The following is a 20,737-nucleotide window of genomic DNA, read 5'->3' on the forward strand; positions in this document are numbered from 1 at the left end:
CACTTTTATGGATTTAAGGGGACACATTAATAATATAAATGCTAAATTAAATGTAAAATGGGTCTTACCGTCACAGTTATAGTCCAAATCAAAGCCCAGTCCGTTCAGCAGGGGCTCGTCCTCGGCTCTCGGTCGTCGGAGGGCCTCTTTCAGGGTCTCAGGGTCTCTCGTAGTCCGGATCTGGTGTGTTCGGTTCGCCAACAAGTTTTGTATCCAGCAAAAAGTCTCAAGAAGTGCAAAAGCCTCAGAGTATCCTTCACAGGTTTGGGTTCACAGGAGAGTCCACGGGGGTTCAGCTCATGTCAAAGTCCAAAGTGCAAAGGGAAGAATCAGAACGTCCGCGCCCTTTTTATAGCCTCGGTCCGGTTTCCATGGCATTGACGTTAGTGCACGTGCGTGCGATTGAGCAATACAGAGAGAGATATTAATGATTTCCCCCATATTTTTCATATATTATATATTTGATTCAAACGAGAAGTATTAATATTATTATTATTATTATATTATTATTTCTCAGTGATCTATTGCTGTTCAGTATACAGCTGTATGCGCTGTAAAGCCAAACTGGATGCTAATTATATTTGATCATATATTATTATCTCAGTATTTTTTTAAAGGGACCATGAGTTAAAATATAATTTAATTTGTTGCACATACTTCTTCTTGATGATTGGCAGATGTATGATAAATACAAGTGTATTGTCTTCCGACTAAACTACTTAATTTATTTGACAGATACACTTTTACCCTCTCAACTTCTTGAAACTTTTAGAGAGGTAAAATGATTAATGTCCTTTAAAAAAAAAAAGTCTGAAGTCCAATATTGTTCTTCTTTTTTAAAAATAAATTATAAATGTGTATCTGCCTTTTACAATAGCAGCACGGGATCGTGGGGGATCCCCAAAGCGACTCGGGATTCCTCAATAGGTAACGTCTCTATGAACGGGCCTGTGGGCAATATCGTGTTAACTCATTCAGAAAGTAAATACAAGTTGAGCTGCCTTTATTTGTTTGCATAGTAATTGTCTTAGATTGTATTCGTCATGTTTTCATTAAGTTACGTATTAGTGTGATATGTGTTTCTTAGCCAGGAATGAATGTGTTCAGTACAGCTAACCTAGCTAACACGAACGTGACTCCGTCTTTCTAGAACCGAGCATGCGCAGTTGCCCACAGGAGATGACGAACTATTCTATGTCCCTTGTGTATAAAGGTATGTTACAGTGTGTTATTAGTGAGTTAGTTGTTCATTATTACTCTGTTACTTCATTTTTGTTGTAAATATGAATAATTAATTAGTTAAGAGAGACAGTTTCTGTTCCTTCTCATTTATTTTATTCACATGTAAAACCACTATACGTTCACTTTTTCACTAGATCACTGTTTAGTATATCATTTTATTTTACTGTATTGAAATGGGTAATTCTTCCAGAGCGACTCGGGATTCCTGAATAGAACCGAGCATGCGCAGTTGCCCGCAGGAGATGACAAACTATTCTGTGTCCCTTGTGTTTAAATACAGAATAAACTGACGTTACTACAAGCCTGCCCAGCTCCATGAGATGCATTGACCAGGAGACATGGGGTTACACTTTGACACACTCAAAACAAAGTTCCTTTTTTAATGTAGGGCTGTAATGCAGCCACAGTTACTGACTGTACCACTTTGCCTGAAACCGTAACTTATTGTGCTGAAGTTGCTGTACTCGGATGAATTTTGGATCAGGCTGGTACGGTTCACCCCTCATGTCCAGGACACTGCTTCACTCACGTCATGACGTCACTGTCACTCAAACTGACTGTTCCCGAAAAAGAAAAGAAAACGTAGCCTTATCTGCACATAAATGTTTTAACGTACCGGTAATAATAATTCACTTGAAACAGGTAGACAATGTCTACACTGTCAGCCATGGTAATACACCTCAACACAGACCTCACCTGAAGCCCTGATGGTCCAGCTGCTGCTACTCAACCTGCACTACATCTGCACTGTTTTCTGAATGCTTTTCAAAATAATGCCTTAATGAATACATGTAGACCGTATATGAGTAGTATATGTATTTATTTTGAAAGCAATTTAGAATACTTACATAATAGGTTGTAAGATCCGGTAGATACACCTCCTGCTGCAGGGCTTATCTATTTTTATCAGCTCTCCTTCAAAGGGTAAGGACCCCCGTTTACATTGACACCTCTGAACACAACTATTACCTGATAACCAGTGCAGTGTTGCCTAATTTTTGGGGTCACTGAGTAGCAGTGTTTGAAACCCTTTACAAAACATGAGGAGGGCAGAGTCCTCTGCTCTGTTGCTAAGAGCCAATATTGAGTCTCTCCCTCTGGAGAGCAATAGGTGAGCTTACTGGCTCTGGGCAACACGGCAGTCTTTTATATGACAAGCAAGGACAGGCTTTATTGAGACAGGCTTGAGTCCTCGAGTGCAGAATGGATTCAATCTGTTCTGTATTTGGATCCTTAATTAACTGGGATGTCAAAAGTCTGCTGTTCTTCACTGTAGTTTTCATCCTCACTGCAGATTATATCAAGAACCGTCGGCCGGGAAGCTTCCCCCCGGGGCCCCGGGCCTTTCCTATCGTGGGCAACTTATTCACTCTGGATTACACCAGGACCCATGAGAGTATGACACAGGTAACAGATGTAAAGAAAATATAAAAGATCGAACAGGGACTGTTTGTGTTATCTGTCATGTTAAGCATCATGCTCTCCCTCCTCTCACAATTCCACTCACAGTTAGCAGAGAGATACGGAGATGTGTACAGCCTTCGAATGGGCCAGCTGTGGTTCGTGGTGTTGATCCGGTTTGAGGTTCTGAGGGAAGCTCTGGTGGATCAGGGAGACAGCCTGGCAGACCGACCAGACCTCCCACTGCTGCAGGAGATATCCCAGGGACTGGGTGAGCAGACCTCACACACACATGACAGTAATACACAAATAGAGGTTTATTGTTCCTGCTAAGAATTTAAATGTTGTCAAATCTTCATGATATTTGGGATCAACATCTCCACCAATGTGATTGTTGTAGAATCGATTAGAACATTTCTCTTTCACATAAAAGTTCACACTTTTTTGTTTTTGCAATCACAAATAAAAAGACCAACACTTAATGTGTAAAAAAATAACATTCATTCATTTTCCAGATTTCTATATAGTATCCTTTTTCCACTATCAGGTGGACAAAAGGTAACATGTTTAAGGTATGAGATATATGCACGATAAAAACAAGTAGGCTAAATTCATCCAATACAAATGTAGCTTAGTTGGGCTTCGGAACCAGAGATGAGCCGGTTCAAGTCCTGAGTACGAGTTGCTCGGGGCGCTGTGAAAAAATACATTTACCAGAGGGGACAAATAATTCACTTTTTATTATTGTTACTATTATTATTACTATTTAATATTTCTGGAAAAGAATATCCCTTATATATTTCCTCAATTTTAAATAACATTTTGTCCACGATCAGGTGTACTTTTCAGTAATGGAAATCTATGGAAGCAGAAGAGGCGTTTTGCAATTTCAACCCTCAAACATTTTGGGTTTGGCAAGAAGTCACTTGAACCCAACATCTTGGAGGAATTTTCATATTGTGCAAAAGAGTTTAAGAGCCATATGTATGTATATATATGTGTGTGTGTATATATATACGTATATGTATATATATACTTGTATGTATATATATAGATATACACATATATATATATATATGTGTATATATATGTGTGTGTATATATATACACACACATATATATAAATATATATGTATATATTTATATGTATGTATATATATATGAGTGTGTATATATATGTGTGTATATATATATGTATATACAGGACTGTCTCAGAAAATTAGAATATTGTGATGAAGTTCTTTATTTTCTGTAATGCAATTAAAAAAACAAAAATGTCATGCATTCTGGATTCATTACAAATCAACTGAAATATTGCAAGCCTTTTATTCTGATTTATTGCTGATTATGGCTTACAGCTTAAGAAAACTCAAATATCCTATCTCTAAATATTAGAATATCATGAAAAAGTATACTAGTAGGGTATTAAACAAATCACTTGAATTGTCTAATTAACTCGAAACACCTGCAAGGGTTTCCTGAGCCTTGACAAACACTCAGCTGTTATAAATCTTTTTTTACTTGGTCTGAGGAAATATTAAAATTTTATGAGATAGGATTTTAGAGTTTTCTTAAGCTGTAAGCCATAATCAGCAATATTAAAAGAATAAAAGGCTTGCAATATTTCAGTTGATTTGTAATGAATCCAGAATGCATGACATTTTTGTTTTTTTAATTGCATTACAGAAAATAAAGAACTTTATCACAATATTCTAATTTTCTGAGACAGTCCTGTATATATATGTGTGTATATATATGTATATGTGTATGTGTGTATATATGTATATATGTATATATATGTGTGTATATATTTATATATATGTGTGTATACATTTATATATATACATGTATATATATATGTGTATATATATATGTGTGTGTGTATATATATTAGATAGATCTATATATATATATATATATACAGGACTGTCTCAGAAAATTAGAATATTGTGATAAAGTTCTTTATTTTCTGTAATGCAATTAAAAAAACAAAAATGTCATGCATTCTGGATTCATTACAAATCAACTGAAATATTGCAAGCCTTTTATTCTTTTAATATTTAATATTTTTTAATTGCATTACAGAAAATAAAGAACTTTATCACAATATTCTAATTTTCTGAGACAGTCCTGTATAAAGAGTCTCGTGATGCTCGATAACGTGTGATTGTTTCATTCAGTCAAACTTTGGAGGATATCACTTATTAGTGAATGTAGAAAGCGTGAAACACTATTTTCAGAAAGTGACAATGAAAATATTAAACCACGTTTATGCCAAAAAAGTAGCCGGACACTGCAGGGAATCGAACCCCATCCCAGTAAACCAGGAGTACCATTACCAGTGCCTTTGTTCTTTTGGAGGCTTGTGGGTTATTTTAATTTCTAGTTAACTAGGATAAAACTAAAATAAATAAGTAAAATAAATAAATATATTAAATGAAATGAATAAATAAATAAAATAATTTTAAAAAAGTAAAGTAAATAAATGAATATAATAAATTAATTAAATAAGTAAAATAAATATAATAAATTAAATAAATGAATTAAATTAAATGAATAGGCGAAAGCCCGGCCACCAGATGCTCGCCGACGAGCTCCCCTCCTGGGTCTGGCTCCGGGAGGGTGCCCCGGTTTCCCTTGTCCGGGCGAGGTAGCTGAAGCTCGTGTGCTGCTATTCATCAGGGTTTTTGAACCGCTCTTAGTCTGGACTCTCACCCGAGACCTGTTTGCCTTGGGAGACCCCCGGACAACATAGCTCCCGGGATCACTGAGCCTCTCAAACTCCTCCACCACGTTAAGGTGGCGATTCACGGAGGAGATATAAATATAATCAATTAAATGAATTAATTAAATAAATAGATCTTCTCGGTTTTCTGTTGATAAAAGTTGAGTCTCCTGGTCGTTGGTGTTCTTCAAGGCAGATCTCAGTTTCTCATTCTCAACAGTGAGCCGATTACCGACACTTCAGGGTATCGAACCCCATCCCAGTAAACCAGGAGTACCATTACCAGTGCCATTTTTCTTTTGGAGGCCCCCCCCCCATCCCTCCTTCATGACTTTGTATCTGTATTTTTCCAAACGACTGAATGTTCTGTATACACCGTTCTGAATACCCTAACTTCTTGGAAGTGGTATTATTCTTCATTCCTGTGTTTGCAAAATCAATACAAAATCATAAAGTAAATAAAACAAAATAAAACAAAACAAAACAACAAAAAAAGAAATAAAAGTTTGAATCCTCTCAGAATCCTCGGCCTTGAGGTCGAGCGGCCTTGAGGTCGAGCGGCCTTTGTTTCACCGTCTCGTTCAGAGCTGTTATGTCTCCAGCTGGTCTTTGTTGTTGACCTGTCCGTGTGGAGCTCCGTTTGGAGGGAAGTCTTTTCTTTAGTCACAGACGATTATTTTCCAATCGCTCGAGATTCAAAGTGTTCTCAAACTTGATCTTGTTGTTAGCCACCATCTCGGTCGTAGCTCTGACCGAGACCTTTAGCCCCGCAAAGGGCTTTCTCCAGCGGCTCAGTTCTCCATGCGTGGGTCTTCTGAGCGTCTTCACTGGTTGTAACGTTCCTATGATGGATGATGCAGGGTTTCTACGCGAAAAGCTGCATTTCTCGGATTAAATGTTTTTCTTGATCAACGGAATGCTCCGTATTTATAAAACGAATCTTGGTGTTTTCCACCTTTTCCTGCGGATCGATCTTCAGGGTTTCATCAAACTTGATCTTGTTGTTATCCATAATCTCGGTCAGATCCCTGACCGAGCCTGTTGCCCCGCAAAGGGCTTGTTGAGTGGCTGAGTTGTCCACGTCCACGCATGGATCAATTCAGCCCACTCTTTGATGGTAACAACCTTCTGGTTGATTATGCAGGGGTTCTGCTCAAATGATTTGGGCAGCTGCATACCTCCAGTATGACTTTTCTTGATCAACGGAAGCCTCCGTATTTATCAATTCGATCTTGATGTTTCTCCCTCGATCTTCAGGGTTTTATAAATCTTGATCTCATCCATCGTCTCGGTCGTAGCTCTGACCGAGACCTTTAGCCCCGCAAAGGGCTTTCTCCAGTGGCTCAGTTCTCCGTGCGTGGGTCTTCTGAGCGTCTTCACTGGTGGTAACGTTCTCTTGATGGATGATGCAGGGTTTCTACGCGAAAGGCTGCATTTCTCCAATGACTGTTGTTTGTTGATACATGTCTTCTGGAGCTAACAAGTTGATCTTGTCTGAGTGCACTTTGTTTCTCTGTGCGCTTTGGTTCTCTGTGCACTTTGGTTCTCTGTGTGTTGTGCCGAAATACTCAATAATGCTCGAAGAAACTGAAATAGTTGTCTCCTATATATTGGCATCCGTGACAACACTGATTAAAGCCCCCCCCCCCCACACCCATCCCTCCTTCATGACTTTGTATCTGTATTTTTACAAACACCTGAATGTTCTGTATACACCGTTCTGTATACCCCAACTTCTTGGAAGTGGTATTATTCTTCATTCCTGTGTTTGCAAAAATCAATACAAAATCATAAAGTAAATTTAAAAAAACAAATTAAAAAAAACAAAAAGAAATACAAGTTTGAATCCTCTCAGAATCCTCGGCCTTGAGGTCGAGCGGCCTTGAGGTCGAGCGGCCTTTGTTTCACCGTCTCGTTCAGAGCTGTTATGTCTCCAGCTGGTCTTTGTTGTTGACCTGTCCGTGTGGAGCTCCGTTTGGAGGGAAGTCTTTTCTTTAGTCACAGACGATTATTTTCCAATCGCTCGAGATTCAAAGTGTTCTCAAACTTGATCTTGTTGTTAGCCACCATCTCGGTCGTAGCTCTGACCGAGACCTTTAGCCCCGCAAAGGGCTTTCTCCAGCGGCTCAGTTCTCCATGCGTGGGTCTTCTGAGCGTCTTCACTGGTTGTAACGTTCCTATGATGGATGATGCAGGGTTTCTACGCGAAAAGCTGCATTTCTCGGATTAAATGTTTTTCTTGATCAACGGAATGCTCCGTATTTATAAAACGAATCTTGGTGTTTTCCACCTTTTCCTGCGGATCGATCTTCAGGGTTTCATCAAATTTGATCTTGTTGTTATCCATAATCTCGGTCAGATCCCTGACCGAGCCTGTTGCCCCGCAAAGGACTTGTTGAGTGGCTGAGTTGTCCACGTCCACGCATGGATCAATTCAGCCCACTCTTTGATGGTAACAACCTTCTGGTTGATTATGCAGGGGTTCTGCTCAAATGATTTGGGCAGCTGCATACCTCCAGTATGACTTTTCTTGATCAACGGAAGCCTCCGTATTTATCAATTCGATCTTGATGTTTCTCCCTCGATCTTCAGGGTTTTATAAATCTTGATCTCATCCATCGTCTCGGTCGTAGCTCTGACCGAGACCTTTAGCCCCGCAAAGGGCTTTCTCCAGTGGCTCAGTTCTCCGTGCGTGGGTCTTCTGAGCGTCTTCACTGGTGGTAACGTTCTCTTGATGGATGATGCAGGGTTTCTACGCGAAAGGCTGCATTTCTCCAATGACTGTTGTTTGTTGATACATGTCTTCTGTAGCTAACAAGTTGATCTTGTCTGAGTGCACTTTGGTTCTCTGTGCGCTTTGGTTCTCTGTGCGCTTTGGTTCTCTATGTGTGTTGTGCCGAAATACTCAATAATGCTCGAAGAAACTGAAATAGTTGTCTCCTATATATTGGCATCCGTGACAACACTGATTAAAGCCCCCCCCCCCACCCATCCCTCCTTCATGACTTTGTATCTGTATTTTTCCAAACGCCTGAATGTTCTGTATACACCGTTCTGTATACCCCAACTTCTTGGAAGTGGTATTATTCTTCATTCCTGTGTTTGCAAAAATCAATACAAAATCATAAAGTAAATTAAAAAAATTAAAAAAAACAAAACAAAAAGAAATAAAAGTTTGAATCCTCTCAGCGCCTTAAGCTGCGTTTACTCCTGAGAGTTTTAGCGGCTTATCTCCATGGCTTTACCCGCGTATGACTTTAAACACCGTAAAGTCTTTTCTTTGACATCGGTACTAAATTCTCAACGATCCCATCTCACATTAACTCTGAATCCTCTCAGCGCCGTATGCTGCGTTTACTTGCCTGAGTTTACCCGCTTGAGCTTTTATGGCTTTTCGCGGTTTCACGTGACTCGCTTACACACCCACACAACCTGCCATCGGCAGGGCGACGCCTCCTGGCCTTCACGACACCGTTAGCTAGACACCTCGTACTTTTGAAGTGGAAACACGTTCTCCCGCCGACACATAACAGTTGGTTTCAAGAGATCCTAAATCATATAAAACTTTTAAAGATCCGATTTGGACCACCGTTTCCAGCGCCACTTTTTCATAACGCTGATCGGCTTTCCCAACTCTGCTTCTTCACCTGCAGCTGATTCTCCATCGTCTGCGCTGTCCTCCTCCTTCCCCACCCTGCAGTGGTGGTCTAGGAGGCTGGAAAGGATAAAGAGTTGTTTGTGGTGAGAAAGATTGAATTTTGGTTCTGTTAAATGATCTTCTGGCTGCAGAGATAGAGCCAGAGAAGGAGAGAAGACGTTGATAGGCCAGCATTCGTCTGCCGGAGACGCCTTCAGACGCCTTATTAACCAGGTGAGCCCCTTTGTTTTTAAGGGCAACCTAGCCAAGACATGCAGCAACATAGTTCTATTGTCGCTTGTGTCTTCTCTCTTTTGTCCATTATTGTGGCCTGTGTCTCTTGTGTCTCTTACTGTCTCTTATTGTCTCTTGTGTCTCTTGTTGTCTCTTGTGTCTCTTGTGGCTCCTGTTGTCTCTAGCCTTTTGTCTTTCGTTGATGTTTGTGGAATGGGTTCATCTTTTGGTACCATTTTTTCCCCCGCGGGCGGTTGGAGATCTCGGGCTGCTGGAGGATCTCTGTGGCCTGAAGAAGGGAGGTATCCTCCTGCTCCAACGGGAGCTTGTTGTTTTCCTCAGCCTCCTTCTCTCGTCTGATATCTTCAAACATGATGTTCTGTTCCTCGATGGTAGCGGTCTTCTGGTCCAGGTCCAGGCGTGCTCCCTCTAGCTCCAGTAGCTTCTGATTCATCGTCTGAGTCAGAGCTGCTATGGCCTCCAGCTGGTCGTTGTTGTTGGCCTCGGCTGTCTGGAGATCTTTTTGGAGGGAGTTCCTGCCGCTCTCCAGGTCCTGGGTTGCTACCTGTGTCTCAAGGATCAACACATGGTGTTCTTCAGTCATATCAGAGATGGTCCTTTCATAGATCTGGTTTTGGACCTCGGCTCTTTTCAGCTCTTCTTGGAGGGAGTCCTTCTCCTCCTCCAACACCAGATTGGTGCTTTCTGCGGCCTCTAAGTTGAGCGGATGTTGTTTCACCATCTCACTAAGAGCTGCTATGGTCTCCAGCAGCTCTTTGTTGTTGACCTGGGCCCCGTGGAGATCTTGGCGGAGGTTGTTCCTCTCCTTCTCCAGGTCCTGGGCCGCAGCCTGTACCTCACGGAGCTGAACAGAAGAATCCTCGGTCATATATGCGATGGTCCTTGCATATTTGACCTTGGCTTCTTTCAGCTCTGTTTTGAGGGCGATGTTCTCCTGCTCCAAAACCAGCTGGGTGTTGTCCGGTGCCTTTTGATCGAGAGGCACTCGGTTCACTGCCACATTGAGAGAAGCGTTGGTCTCCATCAGGTCTTTGATGGTAACCTGGGCAGTGTGGAGCTCACCTTGAAGGGAAGCAACTCTCTGCTTCCACTTCCACAGGTCTTTCTTGAGCTTCTCTGTTTTCTGCTGGTAGATTTTGAGAGTCTCCTGGTCCTTGGCTGCCTCTTGATTGAGCGGATGTTGTTGTACCTTCTCATTCAGAGCAGCTATGGACTCCAGCTGCTCTTTGATCTTGAGCTGGGCCGTGTGGAGCTCACTTTGGAGGGAAGTGTTCTGCTCCTCCAACGCCAGCTGGGCTTTGATCTGGTGTTGGGCCGTGTGGAGCTCACTTTGGAGGGAAGTGTTCTGCTCCTCCAACGCCAGCTGGGCTTTGAGCTGGTGTTGGGCTGTGTGGAGCTCCCTTTGGAGGGAAGTGTTCTGCTCCTCCAACGCCAGCTGGGCTTTGATCTGGTGTTGGGCTGTGTGGAGCTCACTTTGGAGGGAAGTGTTCTGCTCCTCCAATGCCAGCTGGGCTTTGATCTGGTGTTGGGCTGTGTGGAGCTCCCTTTGGAGGGAAGTGTTCTGCTCCTCCAACGCCAGCTGGGCTTTGATCTGGTGTTGGGCTGTGTGGAGCTCTCTTTCCAGGGAAGTCTTTTCTTGAGTCACAGCAGTAACTATCTGCTTCCAACTGCAAAGGGATTCAGCCAGTGAGTTGGCTTCATCCTGCTGCTCTTTGATCTTGAGCTGGGCCGTGTGGAGCTCACTTTGGAGGGAAGTCTTCTGCTTCTCCAACGCCAGCTGGTCTTTGATCTTGTGTTGGGCCGTGTGGAGCGCAGTTTGGAGGGAAGTCTTTTCTTGAGTCACAGCAGTAACTCTCTGCTTCCACCTGCAAAGGGATTCAGCCAGTGCGTTGGCTTCATCCTGCTGGTCTTTGATCTTGAGCTGGGCCGTGTGGAGCTCACTTTGGAGGGAAGTCTTCTGCTCCAACACCACCTGGGTGTTGTCCGGTGCCTTTACATCGAGAGCCATCCAGTTAACTGCCACATTGAGAGAAGCGTTGGTCGCCAGCAGGTCTTTGATCTTGAGCTGGGCTGTGTGGAGCTCAGTTTTGAGGAAGGTGTTCTTCTCCTCCAACACCACCTGGGTGTTGTCCGGTGCCTTTTGATCGAGAGGCACCCGGTTAACTGCCACATCGAGAGAAGCGTTGGTCGCCAGCAGGTCTTTGATGTTAACCTGGGCTGCGTGGAGATCTCTTCGGAGGGTGATCCTCTCATTCTCCAGGTCCTTTGTCGCATCCTGTACCTCCAGGATCCAATCAGTAGACTGCTGAGTCATATCAGCGATGATCTTGGCATATCTTCTGTGCTGGAGCTTGGCTTCTTTCAACTCAGTTTTGAGGAAGGTGTTCTCCTCCTCCAACACCACCTGGGTGTTGGCCGGTGCCTTTCGACCGAGAGGCACCCGGGTCAAAGCCGAATTGAAAGAAGCAATGGTCTCCAGCTGATCTTGGATGTTATCCTTGGCTGTGTGGAGCTCAGTTTTGAGGAAGGTGTTCTTCTCCTCCAACACCACCTGGGTGTTGTCCGTTGCCTTTAGACCGAGAGGCATCCGGTTCACTGTCTCCTTGAGAGAAGCAATGGTCTCCAGGTGTTCTTTGATGTTAACCTGGGCCGTGGAGATCTTGGCGGAGGTTGTTCCTCTCCTTCTCCAGGTCCTGGGCCGCAGCCTGTACCTCTGGAGCTGAACAGAAGAATCCTCGGTCATATATGCGATGGTCCTTGCATATTTACGGTGTTTGACCTTGGCTTCTTTCAGCTGTGTTTTGAGGGCAGTGTTCTCCTCCTCCAACACCACCTGGGTGTTGTCCGGTGCCTTTAGATCGAGAGGCATCGGGTTCACTGTCTCCTTGAGAGAAGCGTTGGTCTCCAGCAGGTCTTTGATGTTAACCTGGGCTGTGTGGAGCTCACTTTGAAGGGAAGTCTTTTCATCATTCACAGCCGTAACTCTCTGCTTCCACTTCCAAAGGTCTTTCTTCAGCTTTTCTGTTTTCTGATGATAAATGTTGAGAGTCTCCTGGTCGCTGGTGTTCTTCAGGGCTGGTGTTTTTCTCAATTTTTCATTTTCAACAGTTAGCCGTTTTATTTCTAACCGCTCGAGGTTCAGAATTTTATCAAACGTGATCTTGTTGTTCTCCATCAACTCGGTCAGAACGGTGACCGAGGCCTTTGCCCCGCAAAGGTCTTTCTCGAGTGTCTCAGATCTCCAGGCCTGGATCTTCTGAGCGTCCTCGCTGATGTTAACTTTCTGATCATGGATTATGCAGTTCTGCGCGAAGCCCTCCGGCAGCTGCATTTCTCCAATCAGGTGGTCTTCTTGATAAACCGAACCTGCCGTATTTATCAAGTTGATCCTGATGTTTTCAAACTTGTCCTTTTCCTCGATATTCAGGGTGTTATCCATCTTGATCCCGTTGTTATCCATCTCGGTCAGAGCCCTGACCGAGGCCTTTGCCCTGCAAAGGTCTTTCCTGAGTGGCTTTGTTCTCCAGGCCTGGATCACCTCAGCCAACTCTTCTTTGGTAACAACCGTCGATGTTTCCAACCTTTTCCTCCTGCCCGATCTTCAGGGTTTGATCCAACGTGGTCTTGTTCTTATCCATCAACTCGGTCAGAGCCCTGACCGAGGCCTTTGCCCCGCAAAGGTCTTTCTCGAGTGGCTCAGATCTCCAGGCCTGGATCTTCTGAGCGTCCTCGCTGATGTTAACCTTATCATCACGGATTATGCAGTTCTGCGCGAAAGCCTCCGGCAGCTGCATTTCTCCGGTGATCGTTGTTTGTTGATGCATGTCCTCCATAGCTATCAATCTGATCGTATTGTGCGGTTTGCTTCTCTCTTTGTGGTTTGCTTCTCTCTGTGTGCGGCTTACTTCTCTCTGGGTGCGCTGTGCTTCTCCTCTAACTCTCAAAGAAACTGAAACGGTTCTCTCCTACTTATACACTTCAGTGATGTCACAGATCAAAGGCAGCACAGGCAGAATGATGTCATCATGATGATGTCACTATATTATGTTGAGCATGAAAGGCAATGCTGATGGGTTCTATCTCCATGACAACAGATTCTATGCAAATTTTTTCCTTCTTCTTTAATGGCGGTTGGCAAACAACTGTTTGGTGCTTTAGCGCCACCAACTGGTATGTAATTGCATTATTTATTTTATTAAAAATATATATATTAAATTTTTCTTAAGTTTGACCAAATATGGCGAAACCACATAAATGAAAGTGAAAGTTTCAAAGGAGTGAAGAGGAAGTTTGTCCGTTTGACTTGCAATGAAACTGTTGCCGTGATGAACAATTATAATATATATATATATTAGGGATGCTCCGATCTGATCGGCGCCGATCCATATCGGCCGATATTCCCCATATCGGTTTCGATCGGCGTTCTCAAAACGGCCGATCAAACTTGGCCGATCAGATGACATAGAATCTGCGAGAACTATCAGAGACGTTTCAATGGCGGCGCATAGCAACGGAGAAAATGAGCCCGGAGAGGGCCGACAGAGAGCAGAGGGGATCATATCACTGACCGAGCGGCGTCCCTTTCCCGCCGAAATGCGGTCAGCTCAGCCGACACTCGGATCTCCGTGGTCAGCTCAGCCGACACTCGGATCTCCGTGGTCAACTCAGCCGACAAATAATTTCTGTGCCCCGATAGACTGATGTTCACAGGACATGCATTTGATCGGGAGCGCGCGAGGGTTTTGATAAAGTTAACGGAAGGATTCACGTGACACAACATCCGGTTTCCCAAAGTTAGCGGAAAGAAACACGTGAAAAAACATCCGTTTTTCAAAATAAGATGTCGACAAATCATACACTAAGAAATAAAAGTAAACAATTAACTGATTTAGTATCTTTATAGATCGTTTCTGAGATTTAAATTATGCTAAAATTAAATTTTTACTGTACCAAGGAAGAGTTTATAAAAAATAAAGGTCAGACTTTTGTATGTTAAAAAAAGCACATTTCTGATTATTTGAAGTCCTGTATATAGATTTCCACAAGAGTTCCAGGAAATGACTGATGCAGATGTGTTCCATACAAATCTGAGATCCCCGACACTGGCAATCAAACAATTTTAATGTACTAAATTTAAATGTGTATTTAATGTATTTTAATTCTAAATACTTAAAATACATAACCAATGTTGTTGAGAAGAATTCATTTCATAAATAATGCTACACATAAATAGAATGCTTCAATCGACACTGTCGATTCGACAGTGATCGGTGATCGGTATTATTGGATCGGCAGATACTGATTTCAGTGATCGGCACCAAAAAACCTGATCGGAGCATCTCTATTTTTAATGCTTTGTCATGCCGTATGATTCTTCGTGGGGAATCTGTTTTATACATCCGTATAAACTTACCTATTAGTCAATAAAAATGTAAATATATCTCAAATGTGATGCCACTGGAGGTCTCAATCCAGCATTCCTTGATATATTTGAGTGAAAAGAAGTAAAATCACACGTACACGCGTTGAGTTACCGTCCAATTGTATTTATTCCACAGAACAGACAATGGGAGGGAGGGAAGGGCGGGCGGAGGTCAGAGGTCGGCCCAATAACATACAGAACCTACTGTCTGAAACATGGCGTTGTTATTACACACAAGGTGCTTTTCATGCCACCAATGAAAGGAAAACATTATCTGACCAATTTTAAAAAATTTTAAAAAAAACAGCCAGCCATCTGTATTCTGGTGCTCAAAATTAATAACAGTTTAGCATTTAGGAGTTTATTGTAACTTACTTAATGGTTTAATAACACTTCATGTTTTGGAAGTTGTAAACAGTTACACATATATGACTATCGCCCATCCTATGAAACATGTAGAAATGCTTAAAAACAAAAAACATAAAAGTTGTAATCATATGTGAATAAATCATGACCATTATAAAGCATTTAATAACTGTTTATGTACATTTACAGGCAGGTTTAATATGGTTTATAAATGTATTTTGAAGGCATATATGATAACTATGTATTGATTATTTTTAGTGCTGTGAAAAATAACGCGTTAACTCAGTTAATTCAATTACAGGTTTAACTAGTTTTTTTTTTTAACGCATGCGCAGAATGAGCTTCCAATCCGTCTGTTGTTGGTCGTCGGGACGAAAAAAAAGTCACTTGCAAAATGAGCTTCCAATACACCACTTCAATCTGAACTCTGTCCGCTCTCATGCAGACGGTCTGTTCATCGGTAATGATCCTTCCGCAGGTTCACCTACGGAAACCTTGTTACGACTTTTACTTCCTGAAGATCAGGGGTCTCAACACGTCGATCGCGACCTGCCAGTCGATCGCGGCGTAGTGTCGGTAGATCGCATGACATTAAAAAGATTGGCCCGCCCCCTGACATGTTCTCTAGAGCAAATCTTTGTTCTTTTATTAAACTAAACGTCTGTTGTTGATCGTATCTCCACAGCAGCATGTCACTTCTGTCTCTTCGCGTTGCGTTAACACTTATCGATCTCCGTGTCGCGCGCCACAGAGCTCCGTGCGCGCGCATCAGGACCGAGCAAAAAAAAGTCACTTGTAAATCTGTCCACCTGTCCAGGCCGGTGAGGTTTCAGCTTTGCAGCGGTGTCCCCGCCGTCCCTTTCATCACGGCCCAGTTCATGAAGAAAACCCACACAGTCAGTTTGCCTCAGCAGCTGCTAGAGGAAGACTAGAGGCCTTTAGATTGTATCATGGTGGAGTTAATGGTTGACAAACAAGAGAAACATGTTCTGTTTAACCCTCCTGTTACCTTTACATTTACTACCATATTTTACCCCAGCAATTAAAACCTCCAGAAAATTATTAGAATTAATATTGCTTCCCAAGTTTAAGTGTGAGGTACTTTATGTTTGTTTGTTGACTACCTAAATAGCCCTTTAAATAAATAAAAAAGTTGATATTTCTTATATGTTTGACACAGTGAAAAACAGCCTGGGGTCAAATTGACCCCAAAGAACACCGACATTAAACATTGAATGGGGTCAAATTGACCCGAAAGGTAACAGGAGGGTTAAACATTCTGTTTAGGATGAAGATGTATTAATGTTCCATATGGAAGAAAACTGCTAAATAACTGCTGAGTTGCAGCACCATTGTATAGAAGAATGTATAAATGTATATATCCGTCTTTTGTCATAAATCTCTATGTTCTCACAAAATATACCGAGAATATCGGTAATATGTGATTAATCATGATTAATCCACAAAAACCTGTGATTAACCCGATTAAAAATTTTAATCGTTTCACAGCCCTAATTATTTTCCAATTATGGATGCTTTATACTGCAGGGAGTTTAAGTTGTATTAAATAAACAGTTTACTTATAATTTGTTACAACTACATTATAAATAATGTGTTTAATAAACAGTTATTAAGTGTTTATGATATAAATGCTGAGTAACAGGGTTCAAATTGAAATACATTAAGATTTGAGAACGTCAAATCTAAAACCGTAGATATCTAAAATATATCTGAATTATTGCCACCATATATTTTTATACTTTATTATACTGTATGTATGTCACAGACCTAAAGTTATATAATGTTTGTCTTATTTCAGCTGTGCTGGAAAATATGATGTGTGGATTTATAAATAGATATACATCTTTGTACAACTTATTAATAAGGCACGCATTATACATTAACTACAGGTTGTGAGTCATGGCTTTATTAATGGTTGGCAAATACCTTTTTGTTGGGGTTCATCCTCATCTTCTAATATTCAGGCATGAGAATCCCTCACCTTTCGGCGAAATTCGCCGTTTTGAAACCAAAATAGGTGACTTACGTGAATCGTGTAGAACCGAAGTGTTTTTGTTTTGGGGTAGGGGGGGGGGGTGTCAATTGGCCGGCCGGCGTTTATGAGATTGGAGTGGGACACGGAGAAAATGTGGAGTGGTGCTCTTCGCAATAAAACATCTTTGATGGGACGTGTCGCGTCTCGGCCAATCAGCGTCAAGATGTCTTCAGCGTTTGGTGGTTTAGGTTAGCTTGAATGTTAGTCCGCTACATCTGCTGCTGTCACGCTGCACGGTGGAGCGATACTAACAAAGTACCCGTACGTTAAGAGCGATGTGATTTAGCATATTTTTAGTATCGATACTTCATTAAAAGAGCGCGGGATCAGAGCGCACGCGCTGCTCCGTGTCAAGCTGTCTGCGCACACAAGTGGCGGAATTTTCGGCTTTAAAAATAAAAATAAAAAAAGATGCCAGAAGTGAAATGTTTAAGTTCAGTCTGTAAAGTTCTGTAACTCTACAGCTGCTCATCCTGATGAACTGTATCCTCTGGTCAGAGACTAACGGCCTCATAGTGTATAATCAATGCTATGATGGCTCCATGTAGTTTCATTAATATATTGTAGGCTAATACTAATTTTACTGCCATTTGTTAAGTGTTGAAAAAGTTGGTAAAAAGTGAACCATAGGCCTACAGATATTTTATTTATTACTATTATATATAAATATACCAGTGTCTTATTTATGGTATACTGTTTTTATGGTATTGTATCATGATATTTATGGCAGGTATGGAGAAGATCGTGACAACCAGCTAGAGGCAGAACAGACTCGAGGAACAGACTCAAGGAACAGACTCGTGGCTCAGCAGAGCACAAGACTTGAAGACTTGTTCACGCCAAAAAAAAAGGAAGTTGGTTCATGAATGACCATATTATACACAATATTACTATTATTATAGTATTATAGCGCCCGATCACTGACTTGGTGTCAGAATGGAGGACCTACAGATTATTATACAACGTCCGACATCGATGTTCGTGGAAGCCCCCCAGCGCGCCTATCCTTCTCACCTTTTTCACCCCTGACCCGTTTTCATGCCTGCATAAAGGTAAGAAGTACATTCACAGCTACACATACACAATGATACACAATGACAAATACACACATTACTGAAATCTTTTGTTTAATTGTGGAGGTAAGGCCTTCGATTCACACCTCATCCTCAACAACGCGATCTCCAACATCATCTGCTCCGTGGTTTTTGGGCATCGCTTTGAATAAGGTGATGAGAAGTTCAGGGAACTGATCTCGTGGTTTCGCAAATTAATTGAACTCGAAGCCTCCATCTGAGCACAGGTACGGCCATTTAAATCTTAACGCTGATTGATTGTAACATCGAATATTTCTCCGAAATACGGTTTCAATCTCTATTGTTCCGATCTGCTCTACTCTGCAGCTTTACAACGCCTTCCCTCTGCTGATGAGACGCTTGCCAGGGCCTCATCAGACAATCCATCACATCTGGGACAGTGTGAAGGACTTCGTAAGAGTAGAGGTCAAGAAGCACAAACAGAACTGGGATCCCTCCGACAATAGAGACTATATGGACTGCTACCTGAGTGAGATGGTAATCAGCACAAGACGCCATATCTGTTTGTTTTGTATCTACATCACAACGATCAGCTGTTAAAGAAAAGCCAAGGCCACTCCAACAACATAAACTCCTTTGAATCGAATAAAGCAAAGCTGTTACAATATTTTCAAAGGACAAGTTCCAGCATAAATTCAAAAAAATTTTTTTAATGAATAGGTCCACATTGTTTTGGGGGGGAAATTCCAGCACAGTAGACCTAGTCATCGGTGATTATAACCCCGACTGCGTTAGCTGTGACATGCAGTACATTATTATTATTTTTTAATACATTTCAATACATGTATTTGTATTTATTCTCAGAGTAAGGGGCAGGCTGACGAATCCTTTGATGAGGAAAACCTGGTTGTGTGTGTCTTGGATCTGTTCTTCGCTGGATCTGAGACCATATCCACCACCCTGCGCTGGGCCTTCCTCTACATGGTAAAGCACCCCGAGATCCAGGGTAAGAGCCCCGACCGGATCCGTGAATCCCTTCGTTATCATTCAATAATGTGCGAATGTGCGATATTTAAACACACTTGGCATCAGTGACAATTAGGTGCACAATGTGACTGCTCTGATTCCCAAGGTTACAATTAGTGCGCAACAATTTGAGAACTTCTCATTTATGACTAATTCTGTGCAACAAACCTCTTCCTGTAAAACAAACCATTCTGTTCATTAATGTGGAAGTTCTGCGTCTGTCACCCCCGTTTCGCAGCAAAGGTCCAGGCGGAGATAGACGAAGTGATTGGAACGTCCAGACAGCCGTCCATGGAAGATCGCGCCGACCTGCCCAACACGGAGGCAGTCATACACGAGATCCAGAGGATGGCCAACATCGGTCCTCTCAGCCTGCCTCATGCTACCACCCGGGAAATCCATCTGGGAGGCTCCACGATCCCTAAGGTCAGTTGTCATCATGCAATGTATATGTATTCTACACAACCGTGTTGCATCTTTCTGAGTTGTCTTTACAACTCCCATCGCCAGGGAGTGACAGTAATCCCCAATCTGAACTCGGTACTGTTCGACAAGAATGAGTGGGAGACGCCCGACACCTTTAACCCCGGACACTTCCTGAACCAGGAGGGCAAGTTCGTGAAGCGAGCTGCGTTCCTCCCGTTCTCTGCTGGTGAGGAGCAACATGTTGTCTTCTTGATGTCTTCACTTGTATATAGTGGAGTTTGTCCCAGCATGCATTGGGACCCTACGGTGATCCTCACATAGTGGGGGGGGGGGGTCAGCCCTCTCACGATCAAGCAGAGGCCAGAGGCCAGGGATCATAACCACTTCCTTCTTGTGGTACATGTCGGTCTCTGACCGTTTCATTTCTCATGGAAGGAACCGGACATGTTCAAGCCAGGCTGATAAATGTTGTTGGGGGGTTTGAAGAGATGGTAATCTTTTTTTTCTCACGTAAAGTAATTTTGAGTCATGTTAGAATGAGGAACGGGAAGTGTGTATCAACTCTTCACGGTTACCAGAACAGCTAATGTAAAAAATAAAATAAAAAGCCTTATGAGAATGACTGCTACTGTTGCCTGATAGTAGTTTCATCCCTGGGCCCTAAACAGAGTCTCCAGTTTGTTTCAGTTTGGTTTTCCTGTCTCAGGTAAGCGGGTGTGTCTCGGGGAGAATCTGGCCAGGATGGAGCTCTTCCTCTTCTTCACCTCTTTAATGCAGCACTTCATCATCTCCATGCCTGCTGGGGCGAAGCCTGTGATGGACTATTGCTTTGGCATCACTCTGGCACCACTTCCATATGAAGTCTGCCTCACCTCCCGCTAAGAGTAGCTCTCAAATAAAAACAAAACTGATATTTGGCTTTAAAATAAATCGGTTTTAAGGCTAGATTAGTATAGCCTGGCTCAATTGTTTAATATTGTTGTAAATCACTTTTTATTTACAAATGTGACAGACATTTTTTTTCTTTTTCTGTTTCTGTCTGTCTGAAATGTGTGATATAAGTAAACAAAATAAGATGTGAACTGGACCAAGAGGATATGAATTATGAATAATGTAGAAACCCAGATGCATTTAAGGCAACTGCAGT

General features: G+C 42.3%; 1 pseudogene; it reads left to right on the forward strand.

Moving 5' to 3' along the window:
• Nucleotides 1-2,404: 2,404 nt before the first annotated feature.
• On the forward strand, nt 2,405-20,500 carry LOC130201404 (cytochrome P450 2J2-like; annotated as a pseudogene).
• Nucleotides 20,501-20,737: the final 237 nt, after the last annotated feature.

This window comes from Pseudoliparis swirei, chromosome 11 (genome assembly GCF_029220125.1).
Source record: "Pseudoliparis swirei isolate HS2019 ecotype Mariana Trench chromosome 11, NWPU_hadal_v1, whole genome shotgun sequence".
NCBI lineage: Eukaryota > Metazoa > Chordata > Actinopteri > Perciformes > Liparidae > Pseudoliparis > Pseudoliparis swirei.